The 10,354-nt window shown below is 44.4% G+C and overlaps 1 long non-coding RNA gene across 1 annotated transcript; it reads left to right on the top strand.

Moving 5' to 3' along the window:
- The first annotated feature begins 1,900 nt into the window (after nt 1-1,900).
- LOC117350796 lies at nt 1,901-5,700 on the top strand. Its single transcript, XR_004537291.1, has 3 exons — nt 1,901-1,965; nt 4,133-4,251; nt 4,662-5,700. It is a non-coding gene; the product is annotated as an uncharacterized LOC117350796 (long non-coding RNA).
- The last annotated feature ends 4,654 nt before the right edge of the window (nt 5,701-10,354 follow it).

The following is a 10,354-nucleotide window of genomic DNA, read 5'->3' on the forward strand; positions in this document are numbered from 1 at the left end:
AGGTGAGGACAAGAACAAGAGCTTTGTGCTTTAAAATGTGCTGGATAGCCCCAGAAGAGGGATATAAATGGCCAGTAGTTACCCCTGACTGTTTATATCACTTTGGCATGAGGGCGGTTAGAACAAGAACAAGAACATCATGCATTAAAATGTGCTGGATAGCCCTAGAAGAGGGATCTAAATGGCTAGGAGTCGCCCCTGACTATTTACATACCTTTGGCAAGAGGGCGGTGATGGTGAGGACAAGGTCAAGAGCTTCGTGCTTTAAAATGTGCTGGATAGCCCCAGAAGAGGGATCTAAATGTCCAGGCTTCGCCCCTGACTATTTACATCACTTTGGGAAAAAGTCGGTTGATGGTGTCGACAAGAACAAGAGCTGCACGCTGAATAGTCCTAGAAGAGGGATCTAAAAGTCCAGGTGTCACCCCTGACTGTTTACATCACTTTGGCAGGAGGGCGATGACAACAAGAACAAGAGCTTCATTCTTTAAAATGCACTGGATAGCCCCAGAAGAGGGATCTAAATGGCCAGGAGTCGCCTCTGACTATTTACATCCCATTGGTAAGTGTTCGGTTGACAGTGGCGACAAGGTCAAGAGCTTCGTGCTTTAAAATGTGCTGGGTAGCCCCAGAAGAAGGATCTAACCAGCCAGTAGTCACCCTTGACTGTTTACATCCCTTTGGTAAGAGTTCGGTTGACGTTGACGACAAGAACAAGAGCTTCATGCCTTAAAATGTGCTGGATAGCCCAAATAGAAAGATCTAAATGGCCAGGAGTCGCCCCTGACTGTTTACATCCCTTTGGGAATAGGTCAGTTGACTGTGACGACAAGAACAAGAGCTTCATTCTTTAAAATGTACTGAATATCCCCAGAAAAGGGATCTAAATGGCCAGGAATCGTCCCTGACTCTTTACATCACTTTGGCAGGAGGGCGGTAATGGTGACAACAAGGTCAAAAGCTTCATGCTTTAAAATGTGCTGGATAGCCCCAGAAGAAGGGTCTAAATGGCCAGGAGTCGCCCCTGACTGTTTAGATCACTGTGGCAGGAGAGTATTGACGGTGACGACAAGAACAAGAGCTTCGTTCTTTAAAATGCATTGGATAGCCCCAGAAGTGTGATCTAAATGGCCAGGAGTCGCCCCTGACTATTTACATACCTTTGGCAAGAGGATGGTGATGATAAGAACTATAGTTGTAGCACCAGACGAGGGATCTAAATGGACAGGAGTCGCCTCTGAATGTTTACATTCCATTGGGAAGTGTTCGGTTGATGACAAGAATAAGAGCTTCCAGCTTTAAAATGTGCTGGATATCCCCAGACAAGGAATATAAATTGCCAGGAGTCACCCCTGACTGTTTACATCCCATTAGGAAGAGGTCAGTTGACGGTGACGACAAGAACAAGAGCTTCATGCCTTAAAATGCGCTGGATAGCCCGAGAAGAGGGATCTAAATGGCCAGGAGTCACCCCTGAATATTTACATCACTTTGGCAAGAGGACAGTGACAAGAACAAGAGCTGCACGCTTTAAGTGCGCTGGATAGCAATAGATGATCTAAATTCCCAGGGGTTGCCCCCAACTGTTTACATCCCTTTGTCAAGTGGGCGATGATGATGAGAACAAGAGCTGAAAGCTTAAGTGCACTGGATAGCCCTAGATGAGGGATCTGAATGGGCCTGGAGCAGCTGTTGGCCCATTACATGTCTTATAATATCGACTTGTATGTATCTCCCTGTGTCCAGAGTTCTAATCCCCTGTTCTATTAGTAATTTTGCTTAGATTCTATTGTCTGCTTGAGCTTCATATCATGTTGATTCAGTGGCTGAAAGGGAGATTTGGTGACCAGAGATCTGGGGTTAGTCTTGGATTGTAGACACGTTTTGGACATGTTCCTTCCCACAGGTAGAAAAACAAGGTTCCGCAGGAGACCGCAAAGTTGGATCTGGATCGAACATATGCTGGTGAGTCCGCATCTGCTTTTTCTGAGCCATTGCTTGAGGCTTTGTTCCACAAGAGAACATGGGGAGAATAGCTGTGTTGTCTATCATGCTTTTGGCTCAGCTGTGTTTACTGAGCAGTGCGACAAACGGCTGCTAGAGGTAATCCTGGTATCTTTCATCTGAATTTGCAGCTGCCATCCTGCCTCTGTGATAAGTACTGATGGGGACTGGTGCCTGGATTAGGGTCTCTGGAGGGCCATGAATATTCATGAGATCTGCATGCAATGGTTTGCTAATATACAGTATGCATATTTCTCATGCATATTCATTGTATAATCCTAAAACACCTGGCCAGCCAAGTGTGCCTCCAGTGCTGTCTGGCCAGTGCTGTGTCCATAGGATTAGTATGGTTCAGAGGACCTGTTGACCCTAAGAACATAAGACTAGCCTTACTGGGTCAGACCAATGTCCATCAAGCCCATTAGCCCGTCCTCACGGTGGCCAATCCAGGTCACTAGTACCTGGCAACATTCCAGAATCTCAAAGAGTAGGTGAGATTCTGGAACCCCAAAGAGTATCAAGATTCCATGCTACCAATCCAGGGTAAGCAGTGGCTTCCCCCATGTCTTTCTCAATAATAAGAGTGGTGTTAAGAAGGGTTTGGACAGTTTCCTGGAGGAAAAGTCCATAGTATATCTGGTCCAGTGAACTTATCCCTACTAAGCTCAACTTTTATGGAGATTTAAAATTCTGCTTTTGATCCACATCTGTTCTCTGACCACCACTACCACCTATCTGGAAAATTATGTTCTGGCCTCCTGTGTGCCAGTGATGGGTCAGGTGTTTTCAGATGTCTAGAAGTGTGCAAATTAACCCGTCTCCCAAACCGCGTACTCGTATGTAAAGATAATTGTGGCCATGCATCTTGGATATCCAACCTAATGCTGGCTCTAGAGAGAGAGAAGCTGAGCATCAGCTGGGTTGTCTTGCGGTGCAACTGACTTAGGATTTCTGCTTTTTGCCCCGTTGCATGTTGGGTGCTGTAGTTTTGATTACGCACTGGGGTTTGTGGTCTTATTTTTCTTCTGTTGCACATTGACCTTACCTTAGTTGATTTTAAGGGCTGAAATGAGGACACTAGACCAGGGTCCCCTCTTTTCTCCTCTGCAGCCAGCCAGCAGGGAGTTGATATGGGAGCCATGGGAGTAATCGCTGTTTCTGCCTTCATAATTGGGGTTTTCCTGGTCAGCAGCCTAGGGTTTATCTATTCCCAAACAGATACATAGTCTAGCTATACCCTTCCATCCAAAGCATGGACACTTCCTTTGAGTGCTTGCATGTGTGGGGGGAGCAGGTCTGATTTGGGGTGCACACAGTGTGTTCCATTTTTCTAGTAGTTGAAGGGTATCGGCTGACTCTCCTGTTACTCCATGAGAGGGTGAATGTGGAAACTGAGCTACTGCAAACTATTACTTATGCTAAAATGGTAGTCGACGAAAAGCAGTACGGCCAAAAAGTGTCTCTGTGGCGACAGCAGCATTAGATAACACTGAATTTTATCTACATGTCTGCACAATAAAATTAATTGCATAAAACCTGACACAGGCTGCGTTTCACCCACATTAAAGGCTGCATTTTTGAGTGTTATCTAATGTTGCTGTCTCCACAGGGGCGTTAACCTTTTACGTTGTGGCTTTCACCTGTTGGTGATTCAGCTTTTATCCTCACCTAGTTTTATTAACCCCTGAGGCAGCCCTTAATGTGGGCGAAACATGGGCCTGTGTCGGGTTTTATGCGTGCTTTTTTTAATCTGACGTCTGCACAAAAAAACTTGAACTTGGTTTCCACACATCTTTTTGGCTGTCTGCTTTTTGCTGACTTCCATTTTGGATCTTACAGGCTGCCTGCCCTGTTTACTAAGAAATGGTAAACCTTGTATGCAAAGCTGACTCACTGGGATTCCCCCCAGCACAGGTTCAGGAATCACCGCATTAAATTTTCTGCACATTTACCTGTCTCTCTCCTCCTCCTCCCTCACCCCTTAAATCTAATCGTAGACAGACAAAGGAGGTGATGTATGCAACTCTATTGAAAATAAATCTCATGCTTAGTCATTTTGGATACCCTGGAAACCTAGGACAGGTTTGGGAATCCCTAACCTAAGCAGATATTTCTTTCTCTTCCCTAGACCCAGGAAGGACCTTTCTCCTGGCATCTCTGCTGCCTCTGACTATTGAGAAATGGCAGAAAGATTCCTCGGATATAGGAGTCTCCTCAGACTGAGATTCTCAGAGGAACCCTCAATAGGTAAGGCACTAGTGTGGCCTTCAGCTGCTCTCTGTCTCCTCCTCCTCCAGGAAACTTGTACGCTGCATATTGGGCTTTTTGTCTCTTGCCTGTTTCACTGGCAGAATGTATAGGACTTCCCCCCTCTGCAAATTCCTGGGTTCCAATCTGTGCCCTGGTTGGCTTAGTCTGTCCAGTTCCAACACTCATGCCTGATAAGTCATATCTTCTGTTGTGTTGAATAAAAAAGAATCTGAAAAGTAATTTTATTTGTGCTTAAAGTTCAAGACCCAAACTCTTGTGTTTCAATTCTTTCTCGAGTCCATGCCGCTCCCTTATTTGGACAAGAACCTCTTCTCCCCCCCCCCCCCCCCCCACCATTGTTATAAACTTTCAGTTTTTCACCATGTGCCTTTCTGATCTCTCTGCAGCCTGTAGGAGGTGAGTCGTTGGATGTAGGACCAAACCTGGAAACACAGTGGCCAGGGAAGCCCCTTCGTAGAGCTGTGAAGACCTCTCTCCAACTAAAAGGTCCAGCTGCAAACAAGCCAACAGTTCAGTGGTTTTACAAATGGTCCAAAATGCGGTTGCAAGGCTAATTTGTGGAGTTAGAAAATTTGACCATATAACACCTTGGTTGAAGAAATTGCACTGGTTACCTGTGCGATTACGTATCATTTTCAAAACATTAACGATGATATTTAGTCATTTACCATGGGATTCCTTGGTATCCATCACAAGTTATGGCAATTTACCGACTGCTCAGAACTTTGCGATCCAAGGGCACAATGCGATTTGGCTTTGACAGATTTCTCAAATACATTGAAAACACAAGAACATCTGCCATTTCTATCATGGGGGTAACGCTGTGGAACAAATTAACTGGAGCTTTAAGAGCGTTATCAGATATTCAGAAATTTAATGCTGGTTTTAAGATGAACTGTACTGTGAAGATCTTTTCAAGATGTGATTATTCATCTGTAACCCAAGACGTTTGTAAATTTCTTGTTATATTCTGTGCATGTTATTGCAATGCCACCTCGATATAGGAGGTTGATAAATTTTTTAAAATAAATTCTCCCACAAACAACCACTAGTTGGTGACCCTCTGGTATAATCTACTGTATTACCTCCCCAGGAATTTCGTCTGAATGTCCCCACCCAAGCTATCCTTAAGTTCTCCTAGGACAAGCAGGATGAGTCAGCCACATATGGGTGTTGTCCCAAAAGCTCCCAATTTGTGGAAACTAAAGACTGTCCAGCCTTGTCCTTATATTACTGTATTGGTCTTGTATTGCCAAACGTACTGTCCAATGTAACCTACTGTGAATGTTGACTTGTAACCCATTCTGAGCTCCCGGGAGAACAAGATAGAAATTGAATTAAATAAATAAATGGAAGGAACTGAACATGTTCTGGGAATGTTGTAGCAAACAGACTATATATAATAAAGTTGTTGTTTTTCATGTATTTTGCACTTGGGTGTCTCCCTTATTCCTCTGATGGAAGGTGAGAAATTCCAGCATTTACTGTGCTTATAAATTGTGTTGGTCTGTGGCCACATAATGAGACTTTCTTCCCATATGAGCTTTGGAAGTCAGGCACTAACCAGCTCTCATCTCCCATGGCCCTCGGAGCTCAACAGGCTCTGCTCTCCTTGATATAACAGCTGCAGAGGGACTGTTGAGCAAGGCTTGAAGTGGGAGGTTTGGATAAGATCTTGAGTACTTTTAAAAATAGAATGTTTGGCCATACAACAGGGATATTATAGGAAATTTATGGACGTTTGGGAGCCATTGATAAAATTCTGTAAGGAGTGATTGGTGATTTTGCCCTTTGATCATACACGTCCAGGGTGGGTGGTTGGGGAGATACTTTTAATTTGAGTGCAATTGTTGGATATGTAGAAAGAAGGGTGATGATATATGTATTTGTCATAAAACATAATTTGATAGAATTTAAGTGCTGTTAAAGTATAAAATGTATGTATAATATGTTGCACTTATTTTTGGTGTTAAAATGAATAAAGATATTTTTTAAAAAAACAACAAATCCTTGAGTACTTCTCGCTTCCTCCTATATCAGCTGATACTCTAGAACAGGGGTAGGGAACTCCGGTCCCCGAGAGCTGTATTCCAGTCGGGTTTTCAGGATTTCCCCAATGAATATGCATTGAAAGCAGTGCATACAAATAGATCTCATGCATATTCATTGGGGAAAACCTGACTGGAATACGGCTCTCGAGGACCGGAGTTCCCTACCCCTGCTCTAGAATGACTGGGACAAAATCATCCTCTGAGGTTACATCTACATCTTTTAGCTATATATAATATGATAGAGAATTGCATCTAGAGAAACACCAGATGAGAGGAGGTTTCAGGAAATAAGTCAATCCCTGCTAAATTGATCTTGTATGCATTTGAACCACCATTCCCATGCCATTTATGCCAGACTAGTTCAGCACAAATGGGTTATTTCCATCTTCCAGTGGAAGGAGATGGAGAAAAAACAGTCCCAAGAGCTTCCTTTGCTCTTACCATATCCTCTGGCAAAGCCGTTAATGTAGCTGGTTTTAAAAAAGATTTGGACAAATTCTTGGAGGAAAAGCTCGTAGTTTGCTGTCAAGACAGACATGGGTCAGTAGCACAGAATGCTACTGTTGGGGTTTTTGCCAGGTTCTTGTGACTTGTGAAGCTGGGATAGTGGGCTAGATGGACCACTGGTCTGATCCAGTAAGGATGTTACGTTTGCTCTTTCAGGGTATCATACAGCCTGGAACATTTGGTATTTCTGTCTCCATCAGCTGGTAGGTGGACAAAACCCATTTGTTCTGGACTGGTCTGGTGTGACTGCAGAAAAGAAAATGATTAGGAAAGAAACATAATTTACAGAATATTCCCACACACAACTACTGGCTCTGCAGAGCTGCCTTGATGACACGGTGCCCCCCCCCCCCCCCCCACTACTGAGTAATGGTTCAATCTACACAACTACCGGCTCTGCAGAGCTGCCTTGACGACATGCCCCCCCCCCTACCGAGTAATGGTTCAATCTTCATTGTGCTATGGGATGACTTGAGTTGTCTTTTCTAGAAGGTGCTGTGGGATGATTCCTGCAAAGTATTTCCCTTCAAGAGGGCATCTGCTGAGTCGCCTGAGGCTGCTGTGAGTCTCCGGGTGATGCTGTGCATCAACCCTTCATTGGAAGCCCTTGTCATAGACACTACAGTTAAAGCAAGGATCTCAAAGTCCCTCCTTGAGGGTCGCAATCCAGTCGGGTTTTCAGGAGTTCCCCAATGAGTATGCATTGAAAGCAGTGCATGCACATAGATCTCATTCATATTCATTGAGGAAATCCTGAAAACCCGACTGGATTGCGGCCCTCAAGGAGGGATTTTGAGACCCCTGAGTTAAAGGGTTTGAGGCCTGTGTGTGGTGAGGTTGGAGCTCTGGCTGAAGGCCTTCCCGCATATCTGACACTTGTGGGGCTTCTTACTTGGTGTGTGTGTGGGGGGGTGGAGGGGAGATAGAAAGAGAAGCATGCAACAGTTAACATTGCTTATCTGGGGGGCTTCTAACCTACGTGTTTGAATGTTACATCACTGTCAACACATTAAACAGCACATATTATGGTATTATTTTTCCTGAAAAACGCAGTATACAGCCAGGTGCTGTTCAACAAAAAATAACTATTTTAATAGCCAGCATAGAGTGACAATTTCACTCCTGTAATTCTTGCCTAGGTTTAACAAGAAAAAAATCGCATGCGCAGAAAAAAGATATATGAAGGGAAGGTTGTAACGAGACTGGGAAAGCAGGCTTTACCCTAGGGCAGGGGTAGGCAATTCTGGTCCTCAAGAGCTGGAGCCAGGTCAGGTTTTCAGGATATCCACAATAAATAGGCATGACAGATTTGCATATCAAGGAGGCAGTGCATGCAAATCCATCTCGTGCCTATTCATTCTGGATATCCTGAAAGCCTGACCTGGCTTTGGCTCTCAAGGACCAGAATTGCCTACTCCTGCCCTAGGGCATGAACAATACTCGGACTGGAAAAGTTGTCATGAGTGGAGTGCCGCAGGGTTCGGTGCTCGGGCCTGTGCTCTTCAACATATTTATAAATGACCTGGAAATTGGTACGACGAGCGAGGTGATTATGCGGACGATACAAAGTTATTCAGAGTAGTAAGGACTCGAAAGGATTGTGAAGACCTACAACGAGACATAAAACATTTCAGGCTGGAGATGACTTCTAGCACGTGAACAAAAAAGAAAAACCTGGAACGGATAAGCTCTAGAACAGCAGTTCTTAACCTTTTTTGAGTCACAGACCCCTTCAAGAATCTGATGAAAGCTATGGACCCCCTTTCCCCAGAAATATTCACATAAACACAACTTTGCATGAAATGAATATAATGTACTTTATCAAGATTTAATTGTCTCGTAAACTTTAAAGTAAATAATTAAAAAAAAAAAAACCTACTCCTTTTTTATGCAAAAAGTAATGGACACTCATTATAATTATGAAATGCAATCCTCTTGTGCAAATTAAAACAGATCTACTCTCTAGTTATCTGTGAGAAAAAGCAACAGCTCCAGGCTGGATAGTGAATACAAATGTTCATTTGTATCTGACCCTCAAGAACTTCCTGAAACCCATCCATGGACCCTAGGCTAAGAACCCCTGCTCCCCTCTCCTTGCCTTACAATTATCAGGCCAGCGGCAGAACGCAGCCTGATCTGCCAGCTCCATTGCCATTCTACATAGTAAATAACTTACCCCTCCCCCCCTTTTATCAAGCCGCGGTAGAGCTTTTTAGGGTGGGTTGGTGAGGTAAGTGCTCTGACGTTCATAAGTAATTATGAGCGTTGGAGCATTTGCTAACATCTAGCCCAGCTTGATAAAAGGGGCCCTTAGGTTGCTAGTAATCTTGAATTATAGCTACCTCCTTCACTTTATTTCTCTATCGTACCTAGTTTGACTTTTTTCTCTGGTCATGACTGCAGTGCCCCCCAGCACCATGCGCGGTGAACAGAAATATTCAGATATTACTAAGCTCCCAGTGGCAGGTACCGAGTCTCTAATCTCCAGGCGTTGACCCTGCTCATGTGTGGGGGGTTTTTCCCCAGGTCATTTTTGTAATGATTCTTTAGGACGATAATGGTTTATTTGCTCAGGTGCGGAGAAAGAGGAAGTACAGGGAAGGTCAGCAAACACAGAATTTGAATAGCATTGGAAGGAGAGATCCCAGGGCAGATTCCAAAGACACGGCACTGGAGAGCCACAGCTGCGGACACACAGGTTAGTATCTATGGAAGGATATTGATGGGGGTGAGGGTGGGTGGATATGCCCTTCCTTCACGGAGTTCAAGAGGACCTTCTCAAATGCCCTATCTCAGCGAGTGAAAGATTCAAGTTAATTTCAAACCTGGGATCTTCAACTGCACGTGTGTGGCCAAAAGTGATAGTGCATATTGTATCTGATTTTAAACTTTTATTGAGTCTCATGGTTCCTGCTGCATCTCCAGCCCTAAAGTCTAAGGCTTAGAGCATGACCTTTGACCAGTTGTGGTGTTTACTTCATTTCACATTACCTAGAAAGAAGCCAGAGGGGCTGGAGTTAGAGAATGACATGGGGACAAATTTTTCTCCATCCCCACTGAAACTCATTTTCCTGTCCCCGCCCCATTCCTGCGAGCTCCGTCCTCATCTACACAAGCCTCAAACACTTTAAAATCATAAGTGTTCGAGACTTGGGCGTTTAAAGGCAGAGCTGGGACAGCGACAAACCTCAAGTACCGAAATCCCCCTATCACCTCACCTCTTGCCGCTTCCTTGACATCTTTTAATCCGCCCCCACTACCAGTCAAAAAGGGAATGTGGTTGTGTTTGTACAGACTAGAGATTCAGCCATCCTGGGAGCTCTTGAACCCTCCAGCTCCCCACAGGCTTGGGATGATAGGTAGAGACAGATGCTTGAAAGCTGCTCAGCAGTGTTATGCTAACCCATTTTCTGCCTTGTCTCTCCAACTTCTGCTTTTTCCACTCCAGAATTTCTATGAGGTCTCCTTCTCCTGGCTGAAGTTGCTGACAAGGAAGAGGAGTTGAGCTCAACACCGTTGGT

This window comes from Geotrypetes seraphini, chromosome 16, assembly GCF_902459505.1.
Source record: "Geotrypetes seraphini chromosome 16, aGeoSer1.1, whole genome shotgun sequence".
NCBI classification, from domain to species: Eukaryota; Metazoa; Chordata; class Amphibia; order Gymnophiona; family Dermophiidae; genus Geotrypetes; species Geotrypetes seraphini.